At 40.4% G+C, this 21,313-nt stretch overlaps 1 long non-coding RNA gene across 1 annotated transcript in view; it reads right to left on the bottom strand.

Moving 5' to 3' along the window:
• Positions 1-5,864, bottom strand: part of LOC145538360 (uncharacterized) — a 342,784-nt gene extending 336,920 nt beyond the window's left edge. Inside the window, exons 1-2 of the long non-coding RNA XR_014076799.1 lie at positions 5,837-5,864; positions 3,704-3,751 (exon numbers count right to left, since the gene is read on the bottom strand). This is a non-coding gene — a long non-coding RNA (uncharacterized LOC145538360). The remainder of the gene's footprint in view (positions 1-3,703; positions 3,752-5,836) is intronic.
• Between the last annotated feature and the right edge of the window lie 15,449 nt (positions 5,865-21,313).

Here is a 21,313-nt window from a genome sequence, read left to right as displayed (position 1 = left end):
GGGGTGCTGCAGTCCATGGGGTCTCAAAAGGTTGGACACCACTGAGCAACTGAACTGACTGAACACAATCACAGTTCTTTATAGCATAAGTTTTAAGCAATCCAAGATTTTAAGTAACTTATCCAAACGTCCATGAACTGTTGGAATTAAGATTTGAACCCAGGACATCTGATTTCAAAATCAGTATGTTGGACCAGTGTCCTTATGAGTACACATACACACACCAGAGAGAAAGAAAGAGAAATGATACATACATGCATACTACATACAGATGTACAAACATGCATCATGACGCTGCTTGACCAAATTACCTTTTTGTTCTTTATATTTCTAAGATTTTGGACTGTTCTTTAGACAGGCAACCTCTGATCCCTCTTCCTTTGATAACAATACTCAGATTTTTCTCTTAGAAAAAAAAACCTTCTCCTTAATGAACTTAAGACTGACTTCTACTCCAGCTCCAAGAAAACGATAGCTTCAGTCCAGGCCAGAGAACTGCATCCCCTGGCCGCAGGGTTGGTTCCTGTTTGTACAAGTGAACTAATCTAAGCCAGACCCAGTGAGACATTTTCTAGTGCACTGGAAAGAAAAAAAAAGTTCTCTTTCTACCCAGACATGAAATTGGAAGGCACTAATGCAGTCTTCATACCAACATATGGAGTCTGAGAAGGAAGCAAGACTTAGAAAGAGCAGAGATGATTCAAAGATAGAAATGGACCAGCTCCTAAGGACTTTGAGTCCCCCTGTGCAGCCATGGAGAAGGAAATGGCAACTCACTCCAGTATTCTTACCTGGAGAATTCCATGGACAGAGGAGCCTGGCAAGCTATAGTGCATAAGTTCACAAGGAGTTTGACATGACTGAAGTGACTTAATAATGCAGGCATGGCCAAAGCCAGTCCTACCCCTACCCCACGTGTATTGTAAAATTGTAAAACACCTTTTTTATGTACACCAGTTTTGACTCTATTTTCTGTTGCCTCCAACAGCAGGAATCCCAAGAGATACAGTTTTCCCTTCCAAGGAAGAGAGTACAGGAGAGGGACAGACAGACCTGCTTCAATCATCACTGTATGGTTCAGAATCTAAGTCAGGGTCACAGGGCAGAAAACGAGATTTCAGGGGTTGACAAGAAACTACTAAGTCATTCCAAAACCTCAGGTTCTCCACTGTATAGTGAGATAAGAGCTCATTCCTCCCTCCAAGGTCTCCATCTTTATGTTCCTGGAGTTTCAATAAACAGCAGGGAGCTCAAAAATCCTCATTGAGAAGTTAAGGAGCAACATCAAGGAGCAAAAGCTTTGTTTGCTCTACAGTACTTTTTTCCCTTTTCTCCCTCTCCCTCACACGCATACACACATCCACACATGCATGTAAACACACACAGATCCATGTAACCCTCAGACTCCAGTATAAAGGAAGTTTGAAAGGAGACACCACACCCTTCCTGTTTCTCTCTTCTATCTCCAAGTTGTCCATAGGAAAATCTCTCAGTATCAGGAGGGCTGTAACATAATCCAGGCTAAATCTGGAAATTGCAGAGCTGAGGCTGAAATAGGCACCACATCCTTAACTCAATCTCATTGAATCTCTCTAAAACAAAATAAAGGAAAAGACAAAGACACATCATAGTAGGAAGAATGGTTGCCTAAGTAAACTGTTGAGATGGGCTGGTCTGTCTTTTGTCAGTGTGGGCACAGTCTGACGGTGCTGTCAGTATACTTTTGTGGGGAGTTATCATTGGCTACAAAAACAAGGCATATCTTTTCACAGCAGCAGTATCACACACACACACACACACACACACACACACACACACACACACACACACACACACACACACACACACACACACACACACACACACACACACACACACACACACACACACACACACACACACACACACACACACACACACACACACACACACACACACACACACACACACACACACACACACACACACACTACGTGAATGCTTTTTGGCTTTTCTATTGCCCTGTCTCGGAAAGATACAAAAAGATTTCAACTTAAAGGGGAAATGCCATCTCCAAGCCTCAGACTGCCTTTTCTCTTACCTTTAGCCTCTGAGACTTCAAACAACTGAGGTCAACAAAACCCAAGAAGCCAGGGCCACTACCTTGCAAGGGTTAAAACTAGATGGAAATCAAATGGCACACTGCACCATGTCTTCTGCATGACTGATACTGCAATCGATCTGCAGCGGTTCATTTTCTCTCTGGAATCTCTGCCTACTGAGAACAAATACTAACACATGTGGAACCAATAGGAAGCAGACGAAGGGCTTTAAGAGGGGTGGACCAACCTGTGTCAGACAGTGCTCACTTAGCAGACGGGGCAATTAATAAAGAGTCAAGCAGGATGACTCTGTCAAGGTAGCTTGAAGTGCTAACAATCCTCTTTTGTCTGCCCGCTGCAGAGTACAGATGGATGCAGATTCAGAATAAGAACTGCATTGTGCCCCAGTTCCCTCCTGTACCATGTCCCAGGATGAACAGAGGCCCAGGTGTCTGACACCTCCCACATTCTAGACAAACATGATACTGATTCCTGCTCCCTGCTAGCATTTGAAGTGCTGACGTGACTGCTAATCTGGGGGAAATAAGACTTTCTAAGTAAATTGGCCTTTCAAAACTATCTGAAAAGGGAGGATTTGCCATCAAAGCATTGATGGTTTGTGTGCACACCTCACTACCCATTGATTCCAATTGCAAATACAAGATTCTTGCCCTTCAGCCAACAGCTATGGGTGACCGAAGTCACTTAAGACTGAACCTCTAGCAGGTGCTACTCTATTTTTTTTAAGGTGGAGAAATGAGTGTCATAGTCATGTGAGGGCAGAGGAGGTCACGCGTGGTTCTTTTGGCCAATGGGAGTCCTGGTGTTCTGGTGAATTTCCTGCTCAGTTAATTGTATTCTGCCCTAATTGCTCACCTCTGTTCTCCTTGGCTCCTTAAGCTACTGCCTTCACAGACTGTAGCTACTTCCTCTCTAAAACGGGCCCAAAACAATGGAAATGTGTCTGTCACTCCCAAAGCAGCTGAGAGTGTGTTCTGCTGCCCAAGCTCAAGGCCAATCCAGAGCGATCTGGTTGGCTCCCAAGTTAAATGCCAACTCTCATAATTCCTTTCTCACATAATCCCTTTCCCATAGACATCAGAATGGGGCTTCCCAGGTGGCACTAATTTTAAAGAACCTGCCTCCCAGTGCAGGAGACATAAGTCACTCAAGTTCAACTCCTGGGTCAGGAAGATCCCCTGGAGAAGGAAATGGCTTCCCACTCCAGTATCCCTGCCTAGAGAATCTCATGGACAGAGGAGCCTGGTAGGCTATAGTCCACGGGCTGCAAAGAGTCGGACACAATTGAAACAACTTAGCACGCACGCAGACATCAGAATACCATGAGGAAAGAATACGCTAGTCATTCTCCTGTGAACTCTTTCTAAGCCTTTGTAATATGAGATGCCCTGTAGCCATGAACCATCCAGAGACCTTCTCTTGAAATTTCCCCTTTGCTCAATATTCAGGGGAATCAGAATCTGGAATTGGCTGAAAAAAAGTAAAACTCACCTCCTCGGTTTATGAGAGATCACAGAATGATTACTAGACTGTTGTTTGTTGTCAGGCAGTGATTGATTTTGCTAAAATTAAGACAGAAACTTTAATTAAATTCTACATACCTTTCTAGAGCTCCAATGTCAGCTGGTTCCAAACTTCAGGTTTTGAGCCTATCAAAGCACAGTTAAGTTTTTAAGCTGAAGTCAACTTCTTAATACTATCAAGAGACTTCACTTAGAGGTGAGTGACAGAGAATCCAAGCAATGTGAGAAAAGTCATCAATCTAGAGACAGAATCAGCACAAGACCAAGCCCACATCTCTTGACTAGACCCAAAAGACTAGTCCTCTTTCTTCCACATTATCCCATCTCTAAGTAGATGATGACATTCTATTTTTTTTTTTTTAACTCGCTAAATCTCACCCTTAGGCTCTGCACCTGTGCTTCTGGGAGACGGAGGGAGGAAACTGCTATGTCAATTCTTTCAAAGAAAGGTTGAGAACAGTTCATCCACAGTTGTTCTGACAGAGCAATGTCCATTTTTTTCCTCAGGTGACAAGAAAGTAGGGAGCAGAAACATCAACTAGGTTCAGATCAGAGATCCTATCCTTTGCTAAAAATACCATGATAAAACACTATTTCCACAGGAAGAGTTGTATAGTTGTTTGGCTCACCTAACAATAAAATTCCTTCTGGTAAATTATTCACTATCCAATCCCCGCACACTCACTGGCTCCCCATGATTTGCAGAAGCAAGTTCTAATACCTTGTCTTAGCACTCTGTTTAACCTGAAATGATTTCTGCTTCCCTCCCTAGATATCTCACCTGTACAGAAGCATTGTGCACCAAGCGAGTTTTCTCTCTTATCTATGACAGAGTTGAGACTATGTGCATAAGCTAGAAATGACATCTTCTAGCATTTTTGGTAGCTAGGTATGACCTGAAATTAAGTCCTCCTGATGTGAGTAGAAAGGTTGTGTCACATCCAGGTGTGAGCTTTTTGAGTCTCTCTTGTACCAGTTGCCAGAGGACACCAGCTGTGAGAGCAGGATCACAGGGAGAAGATGAAATGTGGTATAGTTGCAACAGAAGCTTCAGAAGATCTTACTGGGAGCTCTTCAAATAGGGTGCACAGTCAGAATTATCTATCTTGAAGTACCTCTGTGTCTTAGATGCATACTCTCCCAAGGGAAGAGGCAATTAGTTGAGGGCAATTTCCTAAAGGGGTTCAGCTGAGGTTTTTTTAGCCATCAACATTCCCAGTAGCTGGGAGGATGTGTCTGCATCCCATAGCGGTATCTGGGCTGTGGACTACAGCATCCACTACACTGCACACAAAACTGGTCTCTAACATCATGCCAAAACCATCCTTTCTTGATTTTGCACAGGTTGCTTTTCCATCTCAGCTCTTCTCCAGATATCTAACTTCCATTTATTGCCCAAAACAGCACAAGTATTGGGTTAGCCAAAATTTCATTTGGATATTTCTGGGAGTTGTTATGGAAAAACCAGAACAAGCATTTTGGCCAACCCAATACCTTCTCTTCCATCTTCCCTGACCTCCCTTAGATGACTCTGCTTTACTTCCTCTCCTTTCTATGCTCCCATTGTAACTTTTGCCATGATTTTATCACATGACACTGGAATAATGATTTAAACTCACATTCAAGAGTACACTCCTTGAAGGAAGGTACAATGTTTAGACCCCTGACGTTGATGTGTCACCTGACCTATAACAGGCACTCATCCAATGTGACTCACAGTAAGTGTGAGTGAGTGAATGAGTTAATAACTTAATGAATGTTCACATATGCTCTCATTTAATTCTGAAAAGTATTTGAGGCAGCCAAATTTCAAAAAACCCAACATACTGCAGCTTATGGAGTAGTAGTTGAAAATATACAAAACCTGGCAGAAATGCATGTCTCACTCCACAGAATGGCGTGCTATTGGGGTATAAATATGAGTCTTGGAAAAACCTTAATTTCAATGCTACAGATACCCAGATTGGTGACAGCAGGGTATCTTCTCACAAGGACAAGAGATCTCAGCCAACAGCACTTTCAAGAATGTGCAAGCAAAGAGTTAACAGTCTCACAGCTGCCTTTCATTGGAGGTGCTAATGAGGTGACAGGGGGAAGAGATTCTTAAATGAAATTGCCTTCACTCATTCCAGTTAAATTCCAGTACAATGGAAAGCCATGAATCTCTCTCCACACAGCCTCTTTCCCCACCCTCTTCTAACGGGCTCTGACCTTAGCTCTTGCTTGCATGCCTTGGAATGGTCCACTAAGAATTTGGAACTGCCCACTTGGTTTCCAAACCTCAGGTTGCCTTGGGGACGTTACTATAATTTGGTTACTAGAGATACTTAGGTTAAGGGAAATGATTCAAAACATAATGTGTGGTGCGATAGAACTGGGTTGTCATCTGAGCAATCAGAAACTCGGGCATAAAGTCATTCTGATGTACTTTCTGTTTGTTTATTTAGAAATGCTCTGTTTCTGTGGCATGAATCAGAAGTAAAGGGCAATATTTTGGAAGAAAATGATCTGTAAGATACTGTCCAGACAGAGTCTTTGAAAAAGTTCTCAAACATAGCCCCAAAAAACCCAAAAGAATCATTCCAACTGCAAGTTTATTGCATCCCACAATACCCCCATCATAGAAAAGTTAGAGAAAAAAGGATGCTACAGTGGGTAGATAGTGCTTAGGACACCAGTGATCTAATCTTGAGAAGACCACTCTTTCAAGAAACAGGTAAGTTAACATCACTATGATTTATAGAGAGACGGTCTGCAGTCTGGGAAGTCAGAGACATACTTAAGGGACTTAGGCAAGCCATTCACCTCACTAACTTAGTTTCTCATCTCTAAAGTAGGGCTGATGATTCTACCTCAGCGAATTATTGCCAAGCTTAAATACAGTAAGATGTAGGAAATATTTAACTCAAGACGTAAGAATATTATCATCATCATCATCATTGTTACCATTCCTCACAACAGTGAGGAAGAGCATTTGGCTAGGAATTCTCTATTCATCATAAATATATCATTTGTATATAAAATAGTATAATATCTCATTGTACTATGAGTAGAATAGGCTGCTTAGTTTTCTCAGGACTAGCTAAAGCAAATATGAGGAGAAATCCTAGTTGTTCAACCAGGATGCTTCTTTCTGTTAAGAAATTACTTAATCTCTTTGAACCTTAGTTTCCTTAACAATTAAATGAGTCTCATAAGGTCTACCTCATAGGGTTTCTATGATATTTAAATGAGCTAGCAGCTATAAAGCAGAGTATATTCTCTGGCCCAGAGTAAAGAGCTTTATTGTGATGGTCCTTGATGTTTTCAATCACTCTTTAGTTATCTCATTGGTCTTTATATGTGGATGCTGTTGAAGAATCCCCTATTTAGGGGAAACAAAAGAAGTGAATGCCCTCACCACTAAATAACTATTTGTTCCAATGACAGATAACCTTCAATTTGACCGTACTCCACTTTCTAGTGAATAGATTCACATTTCTTGAACAATGTATATTCCCATTCCTTACCAATATGATAAATAAAATTTTCTCACGGTCATCAAAAATGGACAGAGGTTAGGAATATTCCATGGCAGCAGCTATGCAAATAACACACACACACTTTACATAGCTGAGAGGAAGCATAAGAGATCTCTAGGCCAGTTATTTACTTTTCCACTTACACAAATCAAACAGACCACCCAAAAATTCAATAAAAGCTTAGGCTAGCAAAGGAACAACTTTTTAAAAAGGGATCAATATCTTAGCAGAACTTTTGTCATACTCCAGTTTAATATTAAAAATAGAAGCAGCCCCTCTGTTCCTTCTGTTACATATTTCTGTGAACATAAAACTGTTGTAAAATATAGTTTTAAAAAAAATAGGAAAGAAAACCAGATGAGTCTAGACATATTTCACAAGGAAACTGTAACTTCAAATTTGCCTTAAATAGTTTTTAATTTTGCAACAAGTTCAAACATGATATAAATGCACTTAACAATAAATAGTATCCTTGAAAATACTATGCATATTGGAAAAGCACTTGCACACTTACTGTTTAACTTTATGCTCATGACAATCTTGTAAAACAAATGAGGAGCGCTTATCATGCCCTGATCTTCACACAGCTGGGAGTCAGGAAGGTTAATAATAAGACCTGAGTAACAGCAAGTTATCAGAAGGGTCAAAATTCTCATCCAAATCTTCTTACCTCTTACTCCAGCAATATCACTTGTTGCATTTCACACAAAAGGAATACAACACAAGAATTCCATGTTGGAAGGGTTGGAGAAGCAAAATCGGCTAGAAGCAATATGAGTAGACCGTGATGACTATTCTTGTGGTTAGCGTTATTGGAAAGAGAAAAGAAGAATGGGGCTGGAAGAGAGGACGAGACATTCTTAGAGTCTGGTGTGAGGTCTTGGTGCCAATTCGCCATCCAAATACATGGTTTCTAAAGGAAACTCAATATTCATGCCTCATGACATGGAACCCAGACCCTTTATTGATATTTGCCTTAGAACAAAAATACAGAAAAAGAAAAAATATTTTAAAACACGGTAACAGAGCAACAGAGGATATACAAGATTTAAAGGTATTCCTGAGGAAAGAAAATCATCTATGGCTCTCTCCCCTGCCTGGTACTGCAATCCCATTCGCTCCCCCCAAGGGGGTGGTGGCAGACCCCCATTCAGAAGGAGGACTAGTGCCCACCAAAGCACTTTGGGAAGGAGGGGCTCTCTGGATGTACCACATTCCAGGATCTCCCTGACCTAGGAATAATGCAATGTGGGAGGCCTGAATGATCTTAGTGAACCATAAAACTCAAATACAAACATTCCTGGGTGTTAACCATATATTCAAGCACAACCTGAAATTTTGAAAAATGTAGCCATAATGTTGAATAACTGGGGTTTTGAACACTTATAATTGACATTTACTGAGCTTGTGAAAGTCACTCGGTCATGTCCAACTTTTTGCAGCCCCATGGAATTCTCTAGGCCAGAATACTGGCGTGGATAGTATTCCCCTTCTCCAGCAGATCTTCCCAACCCAGGGATCAAACCCAGGTCTTCCACATTGCAGGTAGATTCTTTACCTGCTGAGCCACAAGGGAAGCCCAAGAATACTGGAGTGGGTAGCCTATCCCTTCTAGAGCAGATCTTTTCGACCTAGGAATCAAACCAAGGTCTCCTGCATTGCAGGCAGAGTCTTTCCCAACTGAGCTATCAGGGAAGCCCTTATTAAGCTTACTATTTGTCAAACACTTTACTAAGTGATTTTCTGGATCATTTCACTGAGTTCTCACCAAAGCTATAGTTACTTTTCCTATTTTAAAGATGAGGAAATTGAAGCTAAGAAGTTAAGTGTCTTACCCAAGGTCACACAACAAATGCATGGAGCTGTGATATGAACCCAGGCTGTTTAATTCTAGAAACCCATTTATAACCAGTGCTGGTTTTTTCTATGCCACTGGAAGCCTGACTTACTTTTCTTCACTTTCTGTTCTAAACCCCTCAGTTCTCCTGGACATATGAAAGACCTGCTATTGTTTGGTCAAGGGTATAGAAAGTCAGAAAGGATATAAACCACAATTTGCTTCCTGATTATATTATGCTCATAGACATCCTGTCAATTATAGTTCTTTATACCAAACAGCAAGCAGCACTTTTTTGGTACACAGTATAGTTTTTCCCAAAAGTACATGGTATATAGTTTATGTGATTGGCTTGTATAGCAACTATCATTTCATATATTTTGTTTTGTTTTGCTGTTGGTTTTTATTTCTCCTGGAAGAACCCAGTCCTAAGCCATCTGACCTAGTAGTCTGAGTTAGGGAATTATGAATACCAATTACAAAGGTGCCTGGTGCCAACTCAGGACTTTACAAAAAGATACTAATAAAAAACTAGAAAAAAGTAAAACAAGATATGCAGAGGAAATTCCAAGGTTTGATTGACTTCAACCAGCTTTATATGGGTTTGTTTTGTTTTTGTTTTCCTCTCTCAATGTATGTTTGTTTCTATGGTATACTTAAAAAGAAAATCCATTTCCTATTCTCCTGTTATTACAAAAGGATTCTTCACACCAACACAAGGTCACTACTATGCAATTAATAATGTATTCTGCCAATAAATTTGTTAGATATAAATTATTACATTCTCCAGGCATAGATGATGGGCATAAATTTGGAGAAATTCTCTCAGGAAATAAAAGATAAATGTAGTAATGGGAACATGCCATCCTTCATTTGATATAGGACATCTGCCAAAACAAGATAAATAAGCTAACCAGAATTTCAACATCTTCTTGGTGTCAGGGATTTTCACCTTTATTACTAATGTGCAAGTCCCCCTCTTTCACTTCCTAAACACTTGCCAGCACTTAGACCTACACTGCAGCAACTGGGAAGCTACTATCCTGTTCTCAAAAGATAATCACCCTCCACACAGTTAAGTGTTTGGCACAGCTATGGATTCAGGAGTACAAAAAGGGCTCTGAAAACATAATATTTTAATCATTGCTTTTTTAAACATATGCTTAAACTGCATTTTCCAGCTAAGGAGTGGTCTCGGCTATCACACACATCTCCCTCACAAAGGAAAATTCTCAGGCCAACTTGGCAGCTTCGAGCAATTCGGTTCATCTGGAACTCTTTCAGCTCCCCAGTTAGTGTTCTTCATGTCCAAATCCAGGTGCCAGAACTTTTACTGAGCAATAGAACTACTGCTTAACTGCCTCTCTCACCTGCTACTGTCACTGAGATAGAACTACTACTATGTTTAGAGCTGCTTCAAGAGAAAACTGTTGCAACATGACTGCTTCAAGTTCCTTAGCTGTTTCAGTTAGTGCCACTGTGCAATTTCTCACCCAGCACCAACTTTAAGCCCATTACATGGCTCAGGTGAACCAGGAACTGAGCTCAAGATGAACAGCACATTGGGGTAATTTATACACCTAGAGTGATCACACACTTGATTTGAGATGGTCCTACTTTTTACTGATTGTCAACATATCATTCTCAACAGAGTCCATTTCCACTCAGAGCTATACCAGTTTGGACAACCATATGGTTGCCCTGATTACACCTATAAAAAACCAAAGGCTGTCAACAGATACAGATATAAAGGATGTTATCTTAAGCCGGAACATCTATGCTAGTAAGTTTCATCATTCCCCTCCCCTCCCTCTTGGCAGTTGCCAGCAATTTCACCATTAAAGCTTCAGACCATAACCTCTTATATTTCTAGCATTTATCCCAGACTCTGACACAAAAGGGAGTAACCTTATGATTCTATGTGATGGAAAATGTCAAATCACAAGGCATATTGTTCGTTCATACCATCCAAACTTATTTATTATATCACTACTATTTGTATGAACTATGCTAGGCAATAGGGGTCTACAATGAAGCAGGTAAACGGCTGTCCTCAGGGGGATTGAAATCTCATGGAAAAGATGGAACTAAGATAATTTTAGTGATATAAATGGTAAAAAATATCATGTACAATAGGGGTGTGCAAAAGGGCTAACTGACCTCGTCTTGAGAAATGTAGGGAGACTTCTTGAAAAATGTGACAGATAATAAAAGGAAAGGAAAGGAGATAGGAGAAGATTCTTTTCTACATATTACAGACAGAGGCACATTACAAGACCTGAAAGTTGGCCTCATGACCAAAGTAAAGATGGGAAGGTGAGTAAACAGGCTGGCAGTAGGGGTGTGGAAGGACAGTGAGAAGGCCATGTATGTCATTAAGAAGAATGGACTTTATACCAGGGTGATGGAGAAGAAGAACCAGCCTTTCACAGAAGAGTGACTTGATCAGACTCAATTTTAGATTGACCACACTGTTTACAATATTATGACTATGAAATCATGAAATATTTTCTTGTTCTTAGGGAGAGGAGGGGACATTAGTTGTGTGTGTGTGTGTGTGTGTACATGTGTGTGTTTGTGTTTTGAATGTGTTGAATCAAATCATCGATGGAGAACAGTCTCCTTGATAAAGTCAACTGTGACTCAACACTGAGGCATGCTGGGTTTAATTGCTCATTCCAGGGCTAAACTTTCTGGTGTCCTTGGCCAAACTACACTGTACTTACTTGGACCTCAATTTCCTTGTCTATAATAGATGAACTGCTGTATTCACCTTTTACACAGGGTGATGTGAGGAACTGCTAATGAAATGCCGCCAATTTAGGGGGGGAAAGTGTTACAGAAATGCTTAATAAGTCCAAATAATAGCCAGGAAAGATGAAATGTGTGTGTCAACTGTTCAAGAGTGCAGTGGAAGGGTTTCAGTTACAAGATTTAATGATCTGGAGGCTCATTCTCACTAGGGCTCTGTCCTGGATAAATTTAAGCCTGGGGTAGCAGTCCTGCTCATCAATTAAGAGATGATCATCTCAAATCACCTCTGCTCAAAGGCATGTCTTTGCACCTGGACTGGGGCTCACTTTCTCAAGAAGCCTTCCCTGAATATGCTGAGTCCAAGCCACAACTTGGGAAATCATATTCTGAGACTTAGATCTGGAGGAGCATCATTTGCTACTCAAATGATATTTAAAAATAAAATAATTGGGTGTGAAATGGTAAGGTAAATTAATCTCTCCAATACATTTCAGGTATTGCAAAAGACCAAATTATTAGATTTAAATGGAAGAGTTATTGATACAAATAATTATCACTCAATGACAGCTACCTATATGCCAGGTGCTATTCTAAGTATTTTGGCAAACATTAGATCATTAGTTCCTCTCACTGGACAGTTATAATTATTCCCTATTATATCTTATTTCTCAACACTTGAGTCTGGAGAAGTTATATCCTGCCCATCTGTAAAATGACAGAGCTTGAATCACAACCCAGACTGGTACGAATCTCAGTTCAGGATCAATGTGTTGGTAGTGCTACTCAAAAAAAAAAAAAAAAAAAAAAAAACCATTAAAAGTTCTGTTGTAGCTATCCTCTTGCTGGGGTATGACTTTCTCATCCTGACCCAACCCTGCTGCTCATACCATCAATGGCATGTGAAGTTTCTCTTTCCAAAATGTGAGTCAGTTGAGATAGGAAGGTTAATTTATTTTTGTGGATACATGTCAGTGACACTATTTTTAAAAAGTACATCATGACAACTTGCATATCATACAAAATCCCTTCATGGGGTCATGCCAATATGACCCTAAACAGGAGGAGTGATCTGTCCCATTGGAAACGTTTCATCAAGAGCCTTGATGGTTCACATCAACATATTCAACTAGGTGAGAAAAACCTGGGTATTTTTCTGAGAAATAGATTCCCATGACAGAGAATAGAAATATTGAGATAAGACCCTCTGGAGTATAGATCCATAAACCCTGTAGTACCGCTACAATATGCACCAAAAAATTGATTATGATGGTTATACCAAGTAGTATCTTTTTATATCCACAAGAGACTGAGTTTTAAAACAAAGCTTCAAGTTTTGTTGAATTGCACACAATGCAACTGCTGCAATTGTCCCTGAGAAATTCTGCAAAAATATAACCTAAATATATTAAAAATATATATTTCTTAAATTAAAAGATAATTTTAAAATCATATGCAGATATTCATTTATATTCATACACACATATGTACACACACACATCTAGGCTGAACTCCAGACTTAGGTACCCAACTGCCTGTGCATGCTTGTGTGTGTGCATGTTCAGTTGCTCAGTTGTGCCCAACTCTTATGACCCCATGGGCTATAGCCAACCAGTCTCCTCTGTCCACGGGATTTCCCAGGCAAGAATACTGGAGTGCATTGCCAATCCCTTCTCCATGGGATCTTCCCAATCCAGGGATTGAATCCAACTGCCCATTTGACGTCAAACTTTACTATAATGTGTACAAAATCAAATTCCTGATCTTTCCCGTCCTGCGCTTAAACTTGTTCCATCTGCAGTCTTCTTACCGTTCATCAGGGGCAAACTATTCTTCCAGTGGTTTATCATCTCTTCTGACTCATTTCTTTGCTCACATCTCACATCCAAATCCACCATCACACCACCACTATCCTTCACCTCTGCCGCTTTTGTCTGTACAAGTGCCCAGCATCTCTCACTTGGAGTCTTACAATAGCTTCCTAATTGGTCCTCTTCAACTATCTTTCTCTGTTGTAGTCTATTCTCAGCCCAGTAGATGATCTTTTTATTTGGAGAAAAGCCAACATCCCTTCAATGACTGGCTTCCCTGGTGGCTCAAATAGTAAAGAATCTGCCTGAAATGCGTGAGACATGATTTCAATCCCTGGGTCAAGAAGATACCCTGGAGAAGGAAATGGTAATCCACTCCGGTATGCTTGCCTGGAGAATTTTATGGACAAAGAAGCCTGGAAGGCTACAGTCCATGGGATCACAAAGAGTCGGACATGATCAAGCATCTAACAATTTGATGACCTGCAGGAGCTTACCCCTCCCATCCCCTAAACTTGCTGAACTCATCTTCCGTGACTCTCCCCGCTGGTCACTCCACTCCAGTCACACAGATCTTGCTTTTGTTCTAACGCCTATGGCAGCCTGCTGTCTCAGGGCCTTTGCACTTTGGGTTTTCTCTATTTGTTCTTCTGGAGAGAGCAGGTCTCTCTCTTACTGGATTTAGGTCATTGCTCAGTGAGGTCTTCCCTAGCCACATCCATTTAAAATTACACTGTTGGTGGGAATGCAAACCAGTACAGCCACTATGGAGAACAGTGTGGAGATTCCTCAAAAAACTGGAAATAGAACTGCCATAAGACCCAGCAATCCTGCTGCTGGGCATACACACCGAGGAAACCAGAATTGAAAGAGACACGTGTACCCCAATGTTCATCGCAGCACTGTTTATAATAGCCAGGACATGGAAGCAACCTAGATGCCCGTCAGCAGACGAATGGATAAGGAAGCTGTGGTACATATACACAACGGAATATTACTCAGCCATTAAAAAGAATACATTGGAATCAGTTCTAATGAACTGGATGAAACTGGAACCTATTATACAGAGTGAAGTAAGCCAGAAAGAAAAACACCAATACAGTATATTAACACATATATATGGTATTTAGTCAATCGGTAAAGATAACCCTGTATGAGAGACATCAAAAGAGACACAGATAAATAGAACAGTATTATGGGCTCTATGGGAGAGGCGAGATGATACAGGAGAATGGCATGGAAGCATGTAAATTATCATATGTGAAATGAATTGCCAGTCCAGGTTCAATGCATGATACAGGGTGCTCGGGGCTGGTGCACCGAGATGACCCAGAGGGATGGGATGGGAAGGGAGATGGAAGGGGGGTTCGGGAAAGGGAAAACATGTACACCCATGGTGGATTCATGTCAATGTATGGCAAAACAAATAAAAAATAAATAAATAAATAAAAATAAATAAATAAAATTACACACTCTCACCTCAGTCCTAGAATTCTGCATTTTTGGTTTTTGTATTATTCTTCTCCACATCATTTATCTCTACCTGATAAACTGTATATCTAGTATCCACCTGTTCATTGTCTATCTCCTTAACCAGAATGCAAGCTCCATGAGACAGGGGCACATGGAGCCCTTCTCTAATGCCCAGGAGAGTATGTGGTACATACCAAGATTTAACCTGCCTGCCAATACAGGAGATAGAAGAGATGTGGGTTCAATTCTTGGTTTGGGAAAATGCCCTGGAGGAGGGCATAACAACCCACTCCAGTATTCTTGCCTGGAGATCCCCATGGATAGAGGAGCCTGGCAGGCTGCTATCTATAGGATCAAACAAAGTCAGACACAACTGAAGCGACTCAGCATGCATAGCATTCAATAAACATTTGTGGAAGGAAGTTATGAATGAAAACAGAATGAAGAGATAGTACAACAGCAGCGGGAACCTGAGCATGTGACTATTTCAGTGGGGTGGTCAGAAAAGACTCTTTGAAAAAATAGCCCTTGAACTTGAATGCTGAAAAGAGTCCAGCTATACAATGATCAGGAAACAAAACTTTCCTTGAGTATAGACTTTAAATAAGACTTTTAAGTTTGAGAAATTCCAAAAGTAAAAAGGACTATGTAGGTGGATTTATGGCAAAAAAAAAAAAAAAAATGCAGATCAAACCTGAACAATTAGTGTCTACTGCTAAGTTTTCCACTACGGATGCTAGGAAAAAGCGTCCTCATATTTTCCGTCTGTCTGATTGTGGCAGTCAAGACTGAATAGAGTAATAGAAGAGAAAAACATAGTAATACAGGTAAAACATGGAGATAGAATTTTACATCTCAGAAATAAACTTGTTAATAGTAAAGATTGTTTTACTCCAAAAACCAATAATCTAAAAAGTCAATCACTTTCCTATGTATCAGTAATGAACCAGTGGAATTTGAATTTAAAAATACAATTATTATTTTCACTAGCACCAAAAATACATGAATATGTGTGTAAAAACCTAACCAAAATGTATGAAATTTGTATGAGGAAAACTAAAAATCTTTGATAAAACTCTGATCTAAACTCTGAACAAAATCAAACAAGAAGAAAATACAGGGAGAGATGCTATGTGTTTATAGATTGGCAGACTTGATATTGTCAATAAGTCAGTTCTTTCCAACTTTATCTATAGATTCAATGTAATCCCAATCAAAATCCCAGCCTTATTTTGTGGATTTCAACAAATTAATTCCAAAGTTCATATAGAAAGGCAAAAGACCCAGAAGAGTCAACACAATATTGAAGAATGAAGTTGGAGGACTGACATTACCCAACTTAAAGATTTGCTCTAATGCTACAGTAATCAAGACACTGTGGGACTGGTGAAAGAACAGACTCATAGATCAACAGAAAAAATAGAAAACCCAGAAATATACACACATAATTACAGTCAACAGGTCTTTGACAAAGGATCAAGGGCCATACAACGGACAAAAGATAGTCTTTTGAACAACTGGTGCTGATCCTCATGTTAAAAAATAAAAAAGAAGAAGAAATGATCTATACATAGATATTATACTCTTTACAAACATTAACCCAAATGGATCATAGACATAAATATAAAACACAGAACAAACTCCTAGAAGATAACACAGGAGAAACTCTAGATGACCTTGGATTTAGCAGTGATTTTAAATACAATACCAAACGCACAATCCAAGAAAAAAAAATTGATGTTAGACTTCAGTAAAATTAAAAATGTCTGCGTTGCTTCACTGTCAAGAGGATAAGAAGACAAATCACAGACTAGGAGACAATATTTGTGAAAGACAAACCTGATAAAAGACTATTACATAAAAAAACACAAAGAAGTCTTAGACATCAACAATAAGAAAATTGAAAAACCTAAATAAAAAAATGAGCCAAACACCTTAATGAACACCTCATCAAAGAAGACACACACATGGCAAATAAACTTGTTAAAAGATGCTCCACATCAGCATCACCAGAGAAATACAAATGAAAACAATACTGAGATATCACTACTATTAGGTATCACTACTATTAGATATCACACCTGTTAGGATGGCCAAAATCCAGAACACTGAAATAGCAAATGCTAATGAGGATATAGAACCGTGGGAGCTCTCATTCATTTCTGATGGGAATGCAAAATGGTACAGTCACTTTGTAAGACAGTTTGGAGGGTTCTTACAAATCTAAGCATATACTTACCATAATATCCAGTAGTGTGCCTCTTTTGTATTTACCTAAAGAAGCTGAAACTTATATCCACACAAAAAAACTGCACGCAAATACCTATAGTAGCTTTATTCATAATTGCCAAAACTTAGACTCGACCAAGGCATCCCTCAGTAGTGGTAACTGAACTGTGGTATATGCAAACAGCAGAGTATGATTCAGCACTAAAAAGAAATGATGTATCAAGTCATGAAAAGACATGGAAGAACCATAAATGCATATTTTAAGGGAAAGAAGCCAACCTGAAAAGACTACATACTCTTTGATTCCAACTATATGAAATTTTAGAAAAGGCAAAACTGCAGAGACAATAAAAAGATCAGTGGTTGCCTGGGATTAGTAGAGATGAAGGGATGAACAGTGAGAGCACAGAGGATTTTTCAGTTCAGTTCAGTTCAGTCACTCAGTCGTGTCCAACTCTTTGCGACCCATGAACCGCAGCATGCCAGGCCTCCCTGTCCATCACCAACACCCAGAGTTTACCCAAACTCATGTCCATCGAGTCAGTGATGCCATCCAGCCATCTCATCCTCTGTCATCCCCTTCTCCTCCCGCCCCAATCCTTCCCAGCATCAGGGGCTTTTCCAATGAGTCAACTCTTGGCATGAGGTGGCCAAAGTATTGGAGTTTCGGCTTCAACATCATCCTTCCAATGAACACCCAGGGCTGATCTCCTTTAGGATGAACTGGTTGGATCTTCTTTCAATCCAAGGGACTCTCAAGAGTCTTCTCCAACACCACAGTTCAAAAGCATCAATTCTTTGGCACTCAGCTTTCATCACAGTCCAACCCTCATATCCATACATGACTACTGGAAAAACCATAGCCTTGACTAGATGGACATTTGTTGGCAAAGTAATGTCTCTGCTTTTTAATATGCTGTCTAGGTTGGTCATAAATTTCCTTTCAAGGAGTAAGCGTCTTTTAATTTCATGGCTGGAATCATCATCTGCAGTGATTTTGGAGCCCCCCAAAATAAAATCTGACATTGTTTCCACTGTTTCTCCATCTATTTCCCATGAAGTGATGGGACCAGATGCCATGATCTTAGTTTTCTGAATGTTGAGCTTTAAGCCAACTTTTTCACTCTCCTCCTTCACTTTCATCAAGAGGCTTTTTAGTTCCTCTTCACTTTCTGCCATAAGGGTGGTGTCATCTGCATATCTGAGGTTATTGATATTTCTCCCGGCAATCTTGATTCCAGCTTGTGCTTCTTCCACCCCAGCGTTTCTCATAATGTACTCTGCATATAAGTTAAATAAGCAGGGTGACAATACACAGCCTTGACGTACTCCTTTTCCTATTTGGAACCAGTCTGTTTTTCCATGTCCAGTTCTAACTGTTGCTTCCTGACCTGCATGCAGGTTTCTCAAGAGGCAGGTCAGGTGGTCTGGTATTCCCATCTCTTTCAGAATTTTCCACAGTTTATTGTGATCCACACAGTCAAAGGCTTTGGCATAGTCAATAAAGCAGAAATAGATGTTTTTCTGGAACTCTCTTGCTTTTTCGATGATCCAGCGGATGTTGGCAATTTGATCTCTGGTTCCTCTGCCTTCTCTAAAACCAGCCTCAACATCTGGAAGTTCATGGTTCATGTGTTGCTGAAGCCTGGCTTGGAGAATTTTGAGCATTACTTTACTAGCATGTGAGATGAGTGCAACTGTGTGGTAGTTTGAGCATTCTTTGGCATTGCCTTTCTTTGGGATTGGAATGAAGACTGACTTTTTCCAGTCCTGTGGCCACTGCTGACTTTTCCAAATTTGCTGGCATTTTGAGTGCAGCACTTTCACAGCATCATCTTTCAGGATTTGAAATAACTCAACTGGAATTCCATCACCTCCACTAGCTTTGTTCGTAGTGATGCTTCCTAAGGCCCACTTGACTTCGCATTCCAGGATGTCTATCTCTAGGTGAGTGATCACACCATCGTGATTATCTGGGTCATGAAGATCTTTTTTGTACAGTTCTTCCGTGTAATCTTGCCACCTCTTCTGTGTATTCTTGCCACCTCTTCTTAATATCTTTTGCTTCTGTTAGGTCCATACCATTTCTGTCCTTTATCGAGGCCATCTTTGCATGAAATGTTCCCTTGGTATTTCTAATTATCTTGAAGAGATCTCTAGTCTTTCCCATTCTGTTGTTTTCCTCTATTTCTTTGCATTGATTGCTGAGGAAGGCTTTCTTATCTCTCCTTGCTATTCTTTGGAACTCTGCATTCAAATGGGAATATCTCTCCTTTTCTCCTTTGCTTTTTGCTTCTCTTCTTTTCACAGCTATTTGTAAGGCCTCCTCAGACAGCCATTTTGCTTTTTTGCATTTCTTTTCCATGGGGGTGGTGTTGATCCCTGTCTCCTGTACAATGTCACGAACCTCCGTCCATAGTTCATCAGGCACTCTGTCTATCAGTTCTAGTCCCTTAAATCTATGTCTCACTTCCACTGTATAATCATAAGGGATTTGATTTAGGTCATACCTGAATGGTCTAGTGGTTTCCCTACTTTCTTCAATTTAATTCTGAATTTGGCAATAAGGTGTTCATGATCTGAGCCACAGTCAGCTTCCAGTCTTGTTTTTGCTGACTGTATAGAGTTTCTCCATCTTTGGCTGCAAAGAATATAGTCAATTTGATTTCAGTGCTGAACATCTGGTGATGTCCATGTGTAGAGTCTTCTCTTGTGTTGGTGGAAGAAGGTGTTTTCTATGACCAGTGCGTTCTCTTGGCAGAACTCTATTAGCCTTTGCCCTGCTTCATTCTGTACTCCAAGGCCAAATCTGCCTGTTTCTCCAGGTGTTTCTTGACTTCCTACTTTTGCATTCCAGTCCCCTATAATTAAAAGGACATCTTTTTTGGGGTGTTAGTTCTAGAAGGTGTTGTAGGTCTTCATAGAACTGTTCAACTTCAGCTTCTTCAGCGTTACTGATAGGGGCATGGACTTGAATTACCGTGATATTGAATGGTTTGCCTTGGAAATGAACAGAGATCACTGTTTTTTGAGATTGCATCCAAGTACTGCACTTCGGACTCTTTTGTTGACCATGATGGCTACTCCATTTCTTCTATGGGATTCCTGCCCACAGTAGTAGATATAATGGTCATCTGAGTTAAATTCACCCATTCCAGTCCATCTTAGTTCACTCATTCCTAGAATGTCAATGTTCACTCTTGCCATCTCCTGTTTGACCACTTCTAATTTGCCTTCATTCATGGACCTAACATTCCAGGTTCCTATGCAATATTGCTCTTTACAGCATTGAACCTTGCTTCTATCACCAGTCCCATCCACAACTGGGTGTTGTTTTTGTTTTGGGTCCAACCCTTCCTTTTTTCTGTAGTTATTTCTCCAATGATCTCCAGTAGTATATTGGGCACCTACTGACTTGTCGAGTTCATCTTTCAGTGTCCTATCTTTTTGCCTTTTCATACTTTTCATGAGGTTCTCAAGGCAAGAATACTGAAGTGGTTTGCCATTCCCTTCTCCAGTGGACCACATTCGGTCAGACCTCTCCACCATGACCCGTCCGTCTTGTGTGGCCCCACACGGCATGGCTTAGTTTCATTAAATTAGACAAGGCTGTGGTCCATGTAATCAGATTGGTTAGTTGCCTGTGATTGTGATTTCAGTCTGTCTGCCCTCTGATGCCCTCTCTCAGTGCCTAACATCTTATTTGGTTTTCTTTTACCTTGGATGTGAGGTAACTCTTCACAGCTGCTCCAGCAAAGCACAGCCACTGCTCCTTACCTTGGATGTGGGGTAGCTCTACTCTGTATGATTACATTATGGTGGAATAATGTTATGGTGGATATGTGTGTATGTGTGTTAGTCAGTCAGTCACGTCTGACTCTTTGCAACCCCATGGTCTGTAGCCCACCAGGCTCCTCTGTTCATGGGGATTCTCCAGGCAAGAATACTGGAGTTGGTTGCCATTTCCTTCTCCATATGGTGGATATATGTCATTCTAAATTTATCAAACACCATAGAATGTACACAGCTCAATGAACCCTAATGGAATCTAGGGACTCTGGTTGGT

This window comes from Giraffa tippelskirchi, chromosome 1 (genome assembly GCF_054371585.1).
Source record: "Giraffa tippelskirchi isolate mGirTip1 chromosome 1, T2T-mGirTip1v1.2.pri, whole genome shotgun sequence".
Taxonomy (NCBI): domain Eukaryota; kingdom Metazoa; phylum Chordata; class Mammalia; order Artiodactyla; family Giraffidae; genus Giraffa; species Giraffa tippelskirchi.
The sequence above is the reverse complement of the archived record's forward strand: the minus strand, read 5'-3'. Positions and strand labels throughout refer to the sequence as shown.